The sequence below is a fragment of the Phyllostomus discolor genome, chromosome 3, assembly GCF_004126475.2.
Source record: "Phyllostomus discolor isolate MPI-MPIP mPhyDis1 chromosome 3, mPhyDis1.pri.v3, whole genome shotgun sequence".
Lineage (NCBI taxonomy): Eukaryota > Metazoa > Chordata > Mammalia > Chiroptera > Phyllostomidae > Phyllostomus > Phyllostomus discolor.
The window spans coordinates 142,364,920-142,382,545 of record NC_040905.2 but is presented as its reverse complement, the minus strand read 5'-3'; positions in this window follow the sequence as shown (position 1 = coordinate 142,382,545).

Sequence of the window (17,626 nt, the reverse complement as noted above, 5' to 3'; positions counted from 1 at the left end):
CTAAAATATAGAACTATCACTTAGAACCATCAGAAATCAAGTTGAATGGAAGTCTGACAACTACAGAATTAAAGAAAACACATCCATCCAAACTGGTGGGAAGGGTGGAGACACAGAATGAGCTGGTCCCACATCCATGTGTGGTGGATGAAAATCCAGGAGAGATATCTTGGGAGCAAGAAGCCCCAGCCCCATACCAGGCTCCCTAGCCCAGGGTTCTGTGCCAGGAAGATAAATCCCCATAACCTCTGGCTGCAAAAAACCACAGGGACTGAGTCAGTGGAAGAAACTTCTGGAGTTTCAAGCAGTTCCTCTTAAAAAACCCACATACACACTTACTCAGGTTTACTCCCTCTGAGCTCCAGCACCAGAGTAGCAGCTTGAGAAACACCAGTGGTTTTTGAGGAGGAACTGAAGTATCTGGCATCAAGGCAAGAGCTGGGAGACAGCTATCTCAGTGAGAAAAGGAGGCAAAAGCCATTGTCCCTTTGCTGAGCCTTCCCGCTACAAAGCCATGGAGCCAGCAGGCAGGTGCCATATCTGAGACTCCATCAACCTGGCTAACACAGTTTGCCCCACCCTAGAGCTCCAGAGACTCTGTCCCACCCAAATTATGGGCCCACCCAAACTGTTAATATTGACTTTTCCATATGAATGGCTGGTATTGGCTAATGATTCACAACTTCCTAAACCCTTTCAAACAAGCCCCAGCTGGCTTCAGTGAGCCCTCAGCCTCTGTACCTCTTCCTAAGTGATCCAGGCCAGGCACAAGAAGCATCCAGCTTAGATTCAGAGTTTGGCTTCACCTGGGAATCTCCAAGCCCAGCACGAGCAGCAGCCATATCCAATTGTTTTATAGCTCATGCAGGGTGGCCCTGGGCAGAACACACGTAGGGGCTAACCCTGGCCTTTACCACCCAGGAAACCCTAGAACCTATGCACTGGTGGACAGCTACAGACCACATCAGAGCACCACTACCCAGCCCCCTGTACAGCTGATCCTCCATGAAGAGCAGAGGTTGGTGGTCAGTGGTCACAGCCAATCCTTGAAGCTGACTGGCCGGGGTAAATCCTTCCCATCCAACAGCAATCAAGTCTCAACTACAAGAAAAGAGAGTGTATTCAGCCCACACAAAGGGTGCTACTCAAGTACCCAGCTTGGGTGATAGGATAGGCTGTGCCATTGGACCCTAGGGAATACCTACTACATTAAGCCACACTGCTAAGATAGGCAGTCATAGCAGCTCTACCTAATACATAGAAACAAACACAAGGAGGCTGCCAAAATGAAGCAACCAACAAACAAGGCCCAAATGAAAGAACAGATCAAAACTCCAGAAAAAGAACTAAACAAAATGGAAATAAGCAATCTACTAGATGCAGAGTTCAAAACAGTGATTATAAAATATCCAAAGAACTTAGTGAGGACCTCAACGGCACAGAAAAGATGCAGTCAGAAACAAAGATCACACTATTTGAAATAAATAACAGTTTACAGGAAAACAACAGGAGAGTGGGTGAAGCTGAAAATCAAGTCAATTATTTGGAACATAAGGAAGCAAAAAACAAATAACCAGAACAACAAAAAGAAAAAAGAATCCATAAAAAATCAGGATAGTGTGGGCATTCTCTTGGACAACTTCAAGAAGTCCAACATTCACATCATAGGGATGCCAGAAGGAGAAGAAAAAGAGCAAGAAATTGAAAATCTATTTGAAAAAGTAATGAAAGAAAACTTCCCTAAATTGGTGAAGGAAATAGACAAAAAAGTCCAGGAAGCACAGAGTCCCAAACAAGATGGATGCAAAGAGGCCCACTCCAAAACACATCACAATTAAAATGCCAAAGGTTAAAATTAAAAGAGAGAATCCTAAAAGCAGCTAGAAAAAAGCCATTAGTTATCTACAAGGGAGCTCCCATAAGATTCTCAGTTGATTTCTCAAGAGAAATTTTGCAGGCCAGAAAATATTAGCAAGAAATGTTCACAGTGATGAAAAACAAGGACCTAAAACCAATATTACTTTACCCAGAAAAGTTATCATTTAGAATCAAAAGACATATAAAGAGCTTCCCAGACAAGAAAAACCTAAAGGAGTTTGTCACCACAAAATCAGTATTACATGAAATATTAAGGGTCTTGTTTAAGAAAAAAAAGAAGATAAAAATCTGAACAATAAAATGGCAATAAAAACATATCTAGCAACAACTGAATCTAAAAAAGAAGCTAAGAAAACAAGAAGAACAGAGACAGAATTATGGATACAGATAGGGTTTTGATGGCTGCCATATGGGAGGGAGTTGTGGGGGAATGGGTGAAGAGGTGAAGTCTTTAAGAAGTACAAATAGGTGGTTACAGAATAGCCATGGGGTTGTAAAGCACAGTATCAGAAATCCAGGGGTTTCAAACTTATTTTCACTGGGAGCCACATCAGCCTTCAATTTGCCTTCAAAGGGCAAAATGTAATTTTAGGACTGCATAAATATAACTACTCTAACAGTTAAGCAAGGGCTCAGTGCTGCTGTCAGGTAGAAACAAGGTGCCAGGCTAGATAAAACAAGGTGGAGGGCTCGATTTGACCCACAAGCCTTCTGTTTGACCCCTGTGAGTAGTCAAAGAAATTATACACATGACCAGAGACATAACAATGATGTGAGGATGGCATGAGAGGGTGGGGTGATGGTGTGGAAGGGGCAAAGGGGGGAAAAACTGGTGACAATTGTATAACATAATGAATAAAATGTAATTTAAAAAAAATAAGTAAAAAAGAATTCTGTATACAGTTAAACTTATATTCCAAAAATTAGATAATTTTATATATAAAATACTAAAGGGATTTCTACATAGTCTACTGAAGTACTTTAGCAAAAAGAAAAGTGAGTCCAAAGGAAAAAGGAAGACGACTGAATATGGCATGCACAGAAATTAATAAATCATTTCTTAAAACTAGGTTATTTAACTAGTGAAATGATACATTTGGATTAAATAAAGTAGCACTAAAAGTATAGATTATAACAAAAAATCAGTTAGAATCATTCAATCAGTGTGTCAAGTATGCTGAAGTTCTTTTCATATTATTAAGTAGCAGAACATACATGACTCATATCTTGTTAGAAAAATTTATGTTTAAGTATATATGTGAAACATTTCAGAAAAATATGCCATAGTAATATATGTCATATGTAATACAAATATATATCATACAAATATATTAGGTATTAAATACATATAATATTGATATATAATCTAATGTATATATGTCAATAGTTACATTCTGCACTAAATTTCTTTGGGAATGTAGAAATATGGGTACATGCTAGGCAGAAGGTGCTTATGTGACCAGGCCCCAATAAAAAATCTTGGGTACTATAATGGGTTGACTAATGTTCCTCAAAATTCATGTCCACGTCTCTAAACTTCAGAAATAGAATTTACTTTTACAAGGACAGCCACCCTCCCATATCATATGTATGGATTTCTTCGGGAAACATAGGTAACTGATCTTTATTTTGTAAACTAGAAGCCCTCTCTGTACTCTTGTCTTAAATGCATAAGATAAAACATTAATTTTCTTTCTTTGTATCTTCATCTTACACCTTCATGGATAAAAACTGGCAAGAGTTAATGGCAACCAACATTGATTGGGCAACTAATATGAGTGGCATTCACTGACCAGTTGGGCCTAATTAATTAAGTTTCTGAAATATAGTTAACTTTTAGCTCTTCCATGATAGCTAATCTCTGTCTCCTGTTAAATTATAAACTCTCAAGGACATGCATTCACTTTGATCCATTCAACAACAACAACAACAACAAAATTTGCTTATTCATATAGGTTGACTTGCTCTGCAAACAGCGTTGATATATGGGATATTTTTTGAGGTTAAACTTACATAAAACACACAAAGCTTAGCACCACAGCTCAATGGATTTTTACACATGTTCACATACATACAGAACCATCCAGGTTATGATGTAAAAATATTTCAGCATCACAGAAGGTATCCTCATACCCCTCCCCAATTAACATTCCCCCAATAAATACTATTCTGACCTCTATCACTATAGATTGGTTTTGCCTCTTTGGGGGTCCCTTATATATCATGTCTCTATTTAACATGTTCCATCTTTCCTTCATCTTCTTGAGCATATGGAATATGGTTATAATAATTATTTTAATTCTTTGTCTACTAATTCTATCATCTGTGTCAGTTCCAATTAATTGATTTTTCTCCTCATTATGAATTGTATTTTCCTGTCTCTTTGCATGCCTGATAATTTTTCATCAGATGCCACATATTGAGGATTTTACCTCATTGGATACTAGATATGTTTGTTTCCTATAAATATTCTTGAGTTTTGTTCAGGGACATGGTTAAGTTACTTGGAAACAGTCTGATTATTTTGGGTCTTGCTGTTAAACTTTAGTGGGATCAGAGCAGTGTTTTGTTGAGAGCTAGTTTTTCCCATCTCTGAGTTCTGAATTAGTACTCCACCCAATTTTCCCTACGAAGTATGAGGCTTTATATACTGGGTGGTTGAAACAGAAAATATTCTGTTCCTGAGTGAGCTCCAAGAATTATTCCCCCTAATCTTTTTGAGTGGTTCTTTTCTTACATACAAGCATTGATTAGTACTCAGCTAAAAGACTCAAAGGGAACCCTCTGCATACCTATAAATTTCTCTCTCTGCCCAGTTTTCCCCTCTCATAATCAGCCTGACAACTCTAGCCGCCTTGACATCTGGATTCTCAGCTCCATCTGCTCTACTAGGGAGACCTCTGAGCATCCCCTGCATTTTACCTCCAAGGGCTGCATTCTGAAAACTCTCCTGGAGGAGATGGGGCTTCACCTACTTTCTACCAGCTCTCAAAGACCACTGATCTTTGTTTCCTGTAGTTCGTCTTGAAAAACCATTGTTTCATATATTTTGTTTGGATTTTAGATATTTCAGGCAGGATTGCAAATCTAGTCCCTGATATTCCTTTTGACCAGAAGTGGAAGCTCTTATTTCACATCATATTGTACATTGTTTTGTTTTTCTGACTTCACTGACTCAACATTATATCTAATCCACCCACACTGTTGCATGTATAAGTAGATGGTTTTTTTGTTTTGTTTTACCCTTTGGTATTTCCATCCATAATACTTGAATATTGGTACTGAAATTCATAATTACCTCCAAAGCCTTTTATAAGAATGATGTTAGTTATAGCTTTGATGTCCAAAAATCATGAATTTGACCCCTAAGTTTGACATTTGTTAGTTATATGCCTGTGAAAATGCCACTCAGCCCCACTACAGTTATTGGCTCAAAATTAATAATTTGGTCCAAGTGCTTTATCCACTAAAGTGCTATAGAAATATATGGTGGTTTTAACATAGAAAATAAAAGTTTCCTGAATTTTCTTTACAAAAAAGCAAGAACTTGGTATCTGCCCTATACAAGTAACTGTATTTCTCACAGAAGCCTTCACTGAGTGATAAGTGGAAATAAGTACTTTTCCTATATAGATTACTAGAAACTCAGCCCTGGCTGGCATAGCTCAGTGGATTGAGCATGGGCTGGGAACCAAAGTGTCCCAGGTTCTATTCCCAGCCAGGGGTACATTCCTGGGTTGCAGGCCATAACCCCCAGCAACCGCACATTGATGTTTCTCTCTCTCTCTCTCTCTCCCCCCTTCCCTCCCTAAAAATAAATAAATAAAAATCTTTAAAAAGTGAATGAATATACCTACAAAATTAAGACTAAACTTGAGCAAGAAGGATAACTGAGGAATTGGAAAATAAAAAAAAATAAAAAAAAAAACTCTTCAAAGAAGTAAATGGTCACATGTAATAGCTCAGATATTATTGGCTTAACTTGCCTTGAGAGATTAACCAGGGCAAAAAACAGTATGCTAGATTATGAAAACTTTTTAAACTCAGAGACATACTGAGTAGGCACCAACAGGGTGATTTTGGTGATATGACTGGGCTTCGAAAGGCACCAAAAGTAGAGTTTATGCATTCTATTTTTGCATACAACTTTTGTTCTATTAATAAGGTAAGAAATTCCATTGAAATAAAAGATAAGTGTGTTCTGATAATATGGTTATAATGACATTGAGTTCAGTAAAGGTAAATACACACTGCAGGAATCTATTCTGAAAATATACATTCAGTTTCTCTCAGTGCTTTATTTTTTTTTTAATTTAATGCCTGAACATTAACTATTCCAATATCAGATAACATACTTTCATCAGTTTGAGGACAAACTACTCCCATATCAAATGAAGTGTTTTGAATTTCTCTTGATTCAATGTATTCTGTAAAAAAAATATTAAGTCTTAGCTTTTCTTGTCAGTGAGGACCCCTAAAAATTTTCAGAGGCACTGGTTTTCTAAAAGAGATTACTGCTCACCTCCTGCTGACAGCCCTTCTAGCTAGCAGGCAGTGTAAAAGAGCTATAGCCTTTTTTTTTTTTTTTTTTTTTTTTTGAGAGAGAGAGAGAGAAAGACAATTAATTTGTAACAATGAAGTTAGACTGCTTCTGCCACTTGTTAGCTAAGTGACATTGGGAAAGTTATTCAGCCTCTGAGTTTGTTTTCCCATCTGTAACAGCAGTAGCCTTATATACTAACAGAAAGATTAAAATTCTGCGTATTAGGTTTTTGATGCCATGCATAGCACATACGGCTCATAGTTAGCTGTGGTTGTTACTAGTAAACTTGCTTGACACTTTCATGGATCCTCCTTTCAGAACCACTGCCCAATTACTATGCCTAAGAAGAGGGTCTCACTAATTCTCAGGTAGTTTCAGCTGCTCACCCACAAATGTAACATATCCTGGACCACTGACCATGACAATCTTCCCTCAAACATATTGCTGGTTGTGAACTTTGCATATTGCTCTATGGCTTCTTTGGTATCCTACTTGCGTTGTTTTAATTCCTGGAGTGTTCTCACACTATAGTGACTAGAAAAGTGAATTCTGGAATCCAATTGCCTAAGTTTTGGGTTTTTTAAAACATTTTTCTTATTTTAATTGTTGCTAAAAGTACAGTCCTGCCTTTTACCCCCATCCCAGCCCACCCACACCAGTCCTCCCCACCTCCCTCCTGTTTTCACCCCACCCCTTGTTTTTGTCCATGTGTCTTTTATACTTGTTCCTGAAAAACATTCCCCTTTTCCCCGAAATTCCCTCCCCTCTACCCTCTGGTCACTGTCAGCCTGTCTCAATTTCAGTGCCTTTGGCTATATTTTGCTTGTTTGTTTGTTTTGTTGATTAGGTTCCTGTTAAAGGTGAAATCATATGGTATTTCTCTTTCACCAACTGGCTTATTTTGCTTAGCATAATGCTTTCTAGTTCCACTCATCCTTTTTGTTGCTGCTGCATACAACTCCATTGTGTAAATGTACCATCGTTTCCTGATCTGTTCATTTACTGATGTGCACCTAGGTTGCTTCCAGCACTTGGCTATTATAAATTGTGCTGCTATGAACATTGGGGTGCATAGGTTCTTTTCAATTGGTGTTTCAGGGTTCTTAGGATATAATCCTAGCAGTGCAATTGCTGGGTCAAAGGCAGATCCATTTTTAGGTTTCTTAGAAAATTCCATACTGTTTTCCATAATAGTTGTACCAGTCTTCAATCACACAACAGTGCCACTAGGTTCTCTTTTCTCCACAATCTCTCCAGCACTTGTTTGTTGGTTTGTTTATGATGGCCATTCTGACTGGTGTGAAGTTGGTATCTCATTGTGGTTTTTAATTTGCATCTCTCTGATAGCTAGCGATACTGAGCATCTTTTCATGTGTTTCTGGACCCTCTGTATGTCCTTCTTGGAGAAGTATCTGTTCAAGTCTTTTGCCCATTTTTAATTGATTTGCTTGTCTTCCTAGAGTGGAGTTGTGTGAGTTCTTTATATAGTTTGGAAATTAAACCCTTGTCTGAGGTATCATTGGCAAATATGTTTTCCCATACAGTGGTTCTCTTTTATTTTAATATGTTTTCTTTAGCCATGCAGAAGCTTTCTATTTTGATGAGATCTTATTTGTTTATTCTTTTCATTTATGTCCCTTGCTCTAGGGGACATATCAGTGAAAATATTGCTGCGTGAACTATCCGAGATTTTCCTGCCTATGTTCTCCTCTAGGACTTTTATCCTGTCATGACATATTTAACTCTTTATAAACTTTGAATTTATTTTTGTGTATGGTGTAAGTTGGTGCTCGAGTTTCTTTTTCTTTTTTCTTTCTCTTTTTTTTTTTGCATGTAGCTGTCCAACTCTCCCAAACACCATTTGCTGAAAGAGGCTATTTTTACTCTGTTTTATGCTGCTTTTACCCTTTGTCAAATATTAATTGACCGTAGAGACTTGGGTTTATTTCTGGGTTCTCTGTTCTGTTCCATTGGTCTATCTGTCTGTTTTTATGCCAGACCAGGCTGTTTTGATTACAGTGGCCTTGTAATAAATGAATTTGGCAAAACAGGGGGATACAAAGTCAATATCAGAATCAAAGGCATTTTTGTATACCAACAAGAAACATCAGAAGCATAAATCAAGGAAAAAAATTCCCATTTGATATAGCAACAAGAAAAATAGAATACCTAGGACATAAAACCTAATCAAGGAGGTAAAAGACCTATCCTAAGAAAACTACACAACACTGAAGAAAGAAATCAAGGAAGACACAGACAAATGGAAACATACTGTGTTCATGAATCAGAAAAATAACATCAAAATGTCCATGCTACAATTTACACATTCAATGCATACCTTTATTAAAGTACCAATGGGCATATTTCACAGACATAGAACACACACTTCAAAACTTCACTATGGAACCATAAATGTCCCTGAATAGCTGCTGCAATTTTTAGAAAAGAGCAAAGTAGGAAGGATCACAATACCTAATACCAAAGTGTATTACAAGGCCAATTGCCTAAATTTAATCTACATCCATCACTTATTAATCTGTGGGACTTAGGAAAGTTAGCTATTTAATCTTTCCACCCCCGTCTCCCCCCTCTGTAAAATGGGGTTAATATAAGTACCATAGTAGGTTACTGCTGAAGATTAGGACTTTGCAGGTAGTGGGGACTTGAGCACAAGATGGCACTCAGTAAGCACTCATTCAATACCATTCTTCTACTTATAGTTAAAAAACTCTATAAGCACGACAGGAGTTCCTGGTGGTTCCTTATCTGCTGGTAACAGGCAAATCCTTGCCTGCAAGGGAGTAGAAACAAAAGTTCATTAACCAGAGAAGGAGCTTAAAGAGCCAGTTGTTCTTTGTTACATCTCACCACAATCTGGTCCTTAGTCCTATGATAAAGACAATCTCCTTCTACTAATAGTCTTCCTTTTTCAGGTTTATATAGACATATTAGATACAGATATAAGTACATAAATCTACATGTGTATCTAAAAGATCTGCATGGTGGTGATGGGAAAATGGTCACATATCACTTAGATGAAACAAAGCTCTGTCCTGGAATGGCAGCTATCCCTATAAAGAGGTTAACTACCTCAAACCTAGAAGTCAGTCAGGAGCACTCATAAGGCCAAACCTTCCTTTGTAGAAATATAAGCATACAGACCATTGCGAAAATCTTGCTAGCATCAAGCTTTGAAGAACGAGTGTTGATTTGATGCCATTAATAATCCAAACCAATTTAGAAAAATTTCAAGGCCGATTCTGGGTTTTTCGCTGAGACAACAGCTTTGGTATTTTAAATTAGTTTTGCTCAGAGAGTGATTAGAAACCTCTGGTATCCTCTTGGCCCGTTTTTAGTATCTCATTAATCTTTATGCTTTAACCCATAAATCCATTATTCTCTTCCAGGATAATCAGATGGTCACCTTTGTCTTAGTTTTAAAAGATATTCCGAGTGTCCTCATAGTGAATGTGACCTCTGATCCTCATCCACTGATCCTCATGCTACTGTAGGCTTCAAGCTTTTGGAGAACAGGATTACAGGTATATCTTCTTGGACAGATTTGCTTTCTCCTTCCCTTTTTACCACATTACTCTTCCTCATTTTATGTAAATGGACATGTGGGTAAAGGAGAAAAAATTCAGAGAATAGTTTTCAGACTCTGCCAGAGAACTCTCATTTGCTGTGGGCTCTCTTCATCTCCCTAGGTTGCTGCTTGTGGCTCTTCTGTCTCCATGCAGGATTCCACGGGGCTTTGGGTTGGTTGCCAGGCCTGGGTCTGTGTGAACTGCCCTCTTTGCTGGTTTTTCTCCTAACTACCACACACTCTCTCACCCTATCTTCAAAGCCTAATTTAGAATTTTAAGTTGAACCAGATTTCTGTTCTCTCCCTCTCAGCCAAATTATAATATACCACATGGAGCTAAGGGATGTGTCTGTGTTTATATCTTTTAAAGACTTCTCAAACTTTTAATAAGTTATGTAAATATTAGATTTGTTATTTGAGAGAGAAGTTGTCAAGGAAATAAGGGCAGAAAAGCTTGCTTCTATAAACTCAATTGTTAAAACTATTATTTCCTATTAAGCTTTCCTATTTCCTATTATTTCCCATTAAGCTGGATCAATAAGGGCATTCCAAGGATTTCCTGGATCCTTAGGTGAAAAGGAGGTGTTATCTTGAAACAAAACGAGAGGGGACAGGAGAAGATGGCATATAGGGGATAAAAGGTAAATTACTCAATCACTCACCTAATTCCATGGTTTGTCGAACCTGACTTCAGCTGTTTGGGAAGAGAAACTATTTGTCAACCATTTTGCTCCAGGACACCCCATATAGTCTGTCCTGCACTCAATTCCCCCAAATGTCCTGCACACTTAGCACTCCTGGTAATAGAAGTAAATTACAGATTCAGCACTTTGGTAAATAACTTAGGAAAACATTTCAAAGACATAAAAACATTTATATCCCTTGACACAGTAACCCAAGTCTAGGAAATATAATCATGTAAAAGAAGCACTATATACAAAATTATTTATTTTTTAATATGTGTGATAACAAAAGAAAAAATAAATAAACAATAGAGGAAAGCAAAATACATTATGCTTTATAAAATCTGTAAAATTGTAGGATCATTAGAAACATTCATTAAAATGCAACAATACAGAGAATATTCAATGTAATATTTTAAAACAATAAAATTGTATCCAGACTCTAAATATAACTATATAAGGATCATATCTACGCATGGTTAAATATCTGAAAAGACTATGGAAAATGAAATTGGAAAACTTTCCATGAGTTATTTTTGCCTTTTCTTCTTTTATTATAATGTTACAACAGAAATAAAATTAGTATTGAGAGGATATGAAATAATGCTCATTTATACATCTAATTTCCCAAGAAGTGTGCTAAATGGGGATAATCTCTGCCCAAGTCAATCATTGCACCTCTTCTGACCAAAAAAAACAAAGTTGGGACAACACTGAAGGTGGAAAAATGACAGATTGCTCTTCTCAAAAGGAAGCTATTTATCCCTAAACGCAGTTATATAATGAAAGGCATTTAAAGTGGACCAATGGAAAATGCTCCTTTGGGTGGGCAGTATTTTATTTTACTCATTTTTATTAAATATTTTATTATTTTATTACAGTTGTCCTAATTTTTCCCCTTTTCTCCTCTGCCCCAGCCCACCCCCCACTCCCATAATCAGTCCACACCCTGTTGTCCATATCCATGGATCATTCATACATGTTCTTTGTCTAGTCCCTTCCACTTCTTTCTACCATTTATACTGCTAACACCTCCCCTCTTGTCACTGTCAGCCTGTTCCTTGTTTTCATGCTTCTGGTTCTATATTTGCTCATTTGTTTGTTTTGTTCATTAGGTTCATCTCGTAGGTGAGATCATATGGTATTTCTCTTTCACCACCTGGCTTATTTCACTTAGCAATGTAGTCTCCAGATCCACCCATGCTGTCCAAAAGGTTAGAGCTCCTTCTTTCTTTCTGCAGCGGTAGTATTCCATTGTATAAATGTTCCACAGTTTTTGATCCACTCATTTATGGATGGGCACTTAGGCTGTTTCCAGCATTTGGCTATTATAAATAATGCTACTCTGAACATTGGCATGCACAGGTTCTTTTGGATTGGTGTTTCAAGATTCTTAGGGTATAATCCCAGTAGTTGAATCACTGAGTCAAAAGGCAGTTCCATTTCTAGTTTTTTTGAGGAAATTCCCATACTGTTTCCACAGTGGCTGCATCCAGTCACATTCTAGTGGCAGTTCTATTTCTAGTTTTTGAGGAAATTCCATACTGTTTTCCACAGTGGCTGCACCAGTCACATAGGAAATATGAAATGAAGACCTTATTACTTCTGAATTTTACTCTGGAGTTCCAGAGAAAGATAACACTCTTGAAAAAGGGCCAACCAAGGATTGCTGGACCAGATAGGTATTCCCGAGGTCTGCTGTTGCCTGAGTCAGTGAGAGTGGCATCTCTACTCTGATGACTTGTGAGTTCATCTCAATGTCAACCAAGTGTCTGAACCCCGAGAACATGCTAGCCAAAAAGCACAAAGCACCTGGCCCTAAGGGATTATCCTGGGATGTACTTGGTCCCAGACATGATGTCATTTAAGAAACATCTGGATCAAAAGATCAAAGAAGCTGTCTAGTAGGATGGGGTAAAGCATAGAAAGATGCAAATGACTAAAATTTGAGTTTTTCTTCTTAGAAGACAGTGATGTAACCCACAATTGCAAAACTTCAGAGAACATGTCAGAGAGGAAAAGAGAACCACAGATCTGCTGTCACTGATCTTCAGGAAGAGACCAGTTTGAGGAAGCACAGAACTCACAAATGACTCCACTCTAACCTCCAAGCACATCTCCCTGCTGTGGCCTGCATCTGAAATCCATGCCTGTGTGCGCACGGAAACAAAAGCAAGGGTGGTTAACTATATATCCATTAATAGTTCCTTGTGTTAAGGAAGAAACTGAGGACACAGAAAGAGGAAATTGCTCTATGAGAAAGAAAACCACTTCTTACTAAAGTACCTAGTCCAACAGTTATCTGCTTCTGGCAGGAGACTGAGGGCAAGCTGGCAGATGCTAGCAGTTTCTGGTAAGCTAATTAATGATTAATACAGTTTTTTTTTTAATTTAGAGAGGAAACAGAAGAGTTAATGTCCTTATCCAGAATTCTCATAAAATAGGATTATGAAGATCTCTGCCTTTCACAAGACTCTGTTTATTGTAGTTCCACAGTACCTAGAACACTCCTGATGCATGATGCTAGGAGGAAATTGAAGAAAGCTGAGGATGAAGCTAAGGAGGGTAGGGGAGAAAAGAGAGCTGAGAATGGCTAGGCAATGATCATGGAACCCAACTAAGGCCAGCCACCCTGTGACAGGGAATGAAGAAAGAATCATGCAGTCTCCACATTCTAGGTAGACTTCAATTCCAGTGACAATCCTAAATCCTTCCTCATGGAAATGGAAGGGAAGCAGAGAACAGGGATCTATCCAGAGGATCCTTTGGGGAAAACCAGGGACAGCATCAGAATAGCAGGTAGGTAATATCTCTCATTTGCCAACCCTTGGATGTGCAACTGCAGAAGCAAAATTACCAAAGATGAGATCAGCATGGGAATCCCAAATCGCAAAACCTATCATATAAAAAACACTCAAAATGTTTCATTTATTAATTTACTTCTTAGGGTCCTGAGGGTGAAAAAGGATACCACCCAGCCAAGACTCTCAGAGGTAATTAGAATCCAGAGCCAAGATAAAAGTGTCCTTGGCTTCAGAAAGCTTTCCTTTACTTCATATAGACTTGTGGCTCATCTTCAAGCTGTCTCTGGAGAATAGGGCCTACAGGTGTGATACATGCATTTGCAATTGAAGAAAGGTGTATAGAGGAGACTGGTAACTGACTTAAGTTGAAGAGACTATGGTAATTACCAAGAGATTTCCCAGCATAAGCATGCCCACAACAGATTTCTGCATCAATAATGAATACTGAAGTTACTAAATAAGAGACAACCAGAGGAACCCCACTTAGGACACCCAATATTTTGCCAAAGAGATCCAGGACCTCAACACTCTCTAATCCCTAGGGAGAGTGGTCCTCATAGCAGGATCTGTAGGTCTCTGTTTCACACAACCTATAATATGGTTCTTTGGAGTACACAACACATGCTAGGGCAAAGCTTAACTGTAGATTTAGGGTTAGGGGGTGCTCTGAAATGGAGGGACGGCTCTTACAACCCAGTCACTCCAGTCACCACACCCCAACCATACAAGTCACCAATATCCAACAACCATACCAATTAGGCCAGGATTGAAACACCCCCATTTAGGACTACCCACTGCCCTCAAAAAGGGGTGAAATACCACATCATCCTGGAGAGAAGCAAACCCTCAGTGAAGACTTCTTTTATAAGAACCATAGTCACTATTTCCCATCTTCAATCCATTAATGAGGGGCCCACCTACATTGTACACAGAAACAAAGCGACCAGGAGCAAGAAGGAAACCCTCCACAGAGGTCACAAGCCCCAGGACAGAGCAGGCAGGGGAGGTCCATCAGCAGGAGGTGCCAGTGAGGTTCCCCCAATATCTGGGTCTCCACCAATGAGAACAAGTCTGCCTGCCTTAAGGTCCAGCAGATTCACACACTGGGTCTGGAGCCCCAGAGACCTGTAATTTGTTTGTTATCATAAAAGATACATACAAGTCCAAGAGGAAACACTGCACTAATAGATCAGAACCGCCTTTAGGGTTTGGTTTCTATCTTTGTACCATGAAAAGATTAGAATAAAGTTATCTAAGAGAAAGATATGTGTATACAGGACTACTCAGATGAAATGCCTGCTCAGAAGTATTTTCTTCTCACACATACCCTATATGCTATTTTTGGTACATATAACAGTCACTGGCACAGAGCAGAGTGTTGAATAAATGAAACCCACTCCCACTTTGGCTCTAATTTCTATGTCTCCTGCAAAGACAGCAGAAACTAGATCATAGGAAAAGTGAAGACTGAGAAGACACAAGTTGGTGATATGAACCCAGGATAGAATATAAGTTCAAATCTAGGCATAGTAGATTGCAGGCCTGAGGAAACCATCCAATCAATAGGAAACACACAAGCACCCAAAAGGTTTTGAAAACCCAGAACAAATGCCCTCCAACTTTTTTTCCTACCAGGCCCAGCTCCATCTCACTGACATATATGAAACTAGGTTGATATTAATATCTCAGACAGTTCTTAAAAGAAGAACCAAAGATTCTGTGAGACAGGTCCAATAGAAATGACTCTTTGCTGTCACTCTCCCAGGAATGGACTGTGCTCCTCCTTAATCACAGATCTGTGCTAATGATCACATTTCCCTCTTGTAGGTGGGTAACAATGTTTAGAGCTCATACAAGGGTAGGCAAAAGTAGATTTACAGATGAAGTACCCAACAGGTGGATAGGTTGGTGAGGACCAGTGTGTATAGCCGCTGGTCCTCACCAGCCACCAGACCTTTCACTGCAATGAACTTCCTCCTTTGGAGTGTGGTAAAATATAGTCTTTTTACAAAACCACATACTGTGGATGAGCTTTCACCAGAAGAGGACTGGGCCAGTGGAGGTCTGCCTTGGACCAGCCTGTAGTGTGTGAATTCTTGACTTCATGCAGGTAAGACTTTCACAACACGAGTCCAAATGATTTTTGAGAGTATGTTTATTAAAGCTGGGACCATGAGACAAAGGATGAACTTAAAGATAGAAGAAGGCAACAGGAGAGCATAGGTGGTGCTCTGCTTTGGATCCTAGAAATGTTATAGGAACAAATGCACCATAGCAGGGCTGCTGTAAGGTCACTGAAAACTCAGAGAAAAGAGGGGCCTTGGAAACAGGTTCATTGCTGCCCCATTGCTCCCCTGCTTTCATGGCTCATGGGGATCCTTAGAGTTTAGGAGAGAAAATTAAAATGCATGCCAGAGGAGTAAGAAAGGCATGGATGTGCTTCAGAGAACCTGCTGCTGGAACCTCCACCCTCATGGCTTTCATCTGGCAGTCCCAGTGGAGGATCTCAATAGAATATTCATCAGCTTTCAAGGTGTTGTCCTTTCAGGGTGGTGGTTTCCAACCATCTTCCGTGGTCAACAGACTCAAGACTTTGTTCTAATAGTATTTGATGCGAGTCAGAACCACATTGTCCTGAGGATTTAATACTTAAGGGAGTGATCATGCAAGGGCTTATGGAGTCATTTGAGGCTACTCTCTGGCCCCTGGTTCCTCCTCTAAAGGGGCCCTAAGACCCCATGACTAGCATTATGGCCAGGGGAGGAGGGAAAGGTCAGAGAACCAGTCTGAAACTGCTTAAGCAAGTGTATTAAATGTCAGAAGAGGGTCCCAAACCATTATGACCAACATCTGAAAAGTCAGGGTATTTAAACCAGTGATTATGTTCAGGGAGGAAAGGTCACCCTGGAGGCAAGGTCCTTTTTTTCCCCAGTTTCACCCCTAGCTAGGTACCTGGGGCTTTCTGCCATGGTGACCTTCTTCACCTGGCCCATCATCCCTGCTCTGTTCATGTCTGTCTAACTGCCTACTACAATACAATTTGCTGAGAAAGAGAAGCATGTCAAGAAATGGATGACAGTAGCACTCCTGCAAATGAAGCATTTTAAGCAGCACAGAGCATGCACAGGGGACCATGGCCTGCAGCCTGCACTCTGTATGGGCACCCACTGTGCCCTGACCACCAAGGCCCTGGGGTCTGTGGGTGGATGCCATCTGGATGCTGCAAACTGGCCCCAACCTGCTCTCACTGTGTAAATTCACAGAAAATGGTAATGGAACAGTGGGAATCAGCAATTTTGCACAGGAAGTTTGGGAGATGTTGTTTACTGTAGTCTGTCTGAAATTGGGACAAAATTGAACAAACAAATGAGTTTGGTGCTTTGGAAGTGTGAAAGCTGCTAGTGAACTCTATTCTCCTCTATCAGAGAGGTAACTGAAATTAGCAAAGCTCTTCAGAAAATCCAGAACTTGTCAACAAATCTTGTTGCAAAGATAGTTGTCTGATTCAAGGTGACACTGAGCAACCCTTCAGAACTAGATAAAGTAATGAGTGAAGAAGCATATGAGAATACATAATATCTATTGAGTGAAAGAGGAACCCCCTAAATAAAGTAGCAATGAAACAACTTAATTTAACATAAATGTCTGAAGCTAGTAGAAGGTAGAAGATTTAACAATAGCTACTATGGTAATCACAATAGAAAAGAACTACAATGATGTTATTGGAAGAAACACCCCTTAACTTTCTAATGACTACAGATAAACACAATATGTACCTTTTTCACAACACTCTGATTTTAGACTGGGCTACAGTTATAATATTCAGAATTTCTGAAATTATCTGTGATAAAATCTAGTTATAAAAATTATGTGTTTTGAGGATACCATGGTTATATTAAACCTTGTATAGTATGGTAACTTGCTTACATCAGTCTCTGGATTTGAGTTAAAACACTTAATGATCTTCCCATTGGAAATAACTGGCAGTAGAGAAAATTTTGTTAGTTGTTATAGCATCAAATGACAGACAATACTATCTTAATTTTGCTGTATACTGAGTTGGCTAGTGCGATTTTATACGTTGAAGCAGCAGCCTTGCAAGAAAACAAGAAAGTTTAATAGAACAATGACT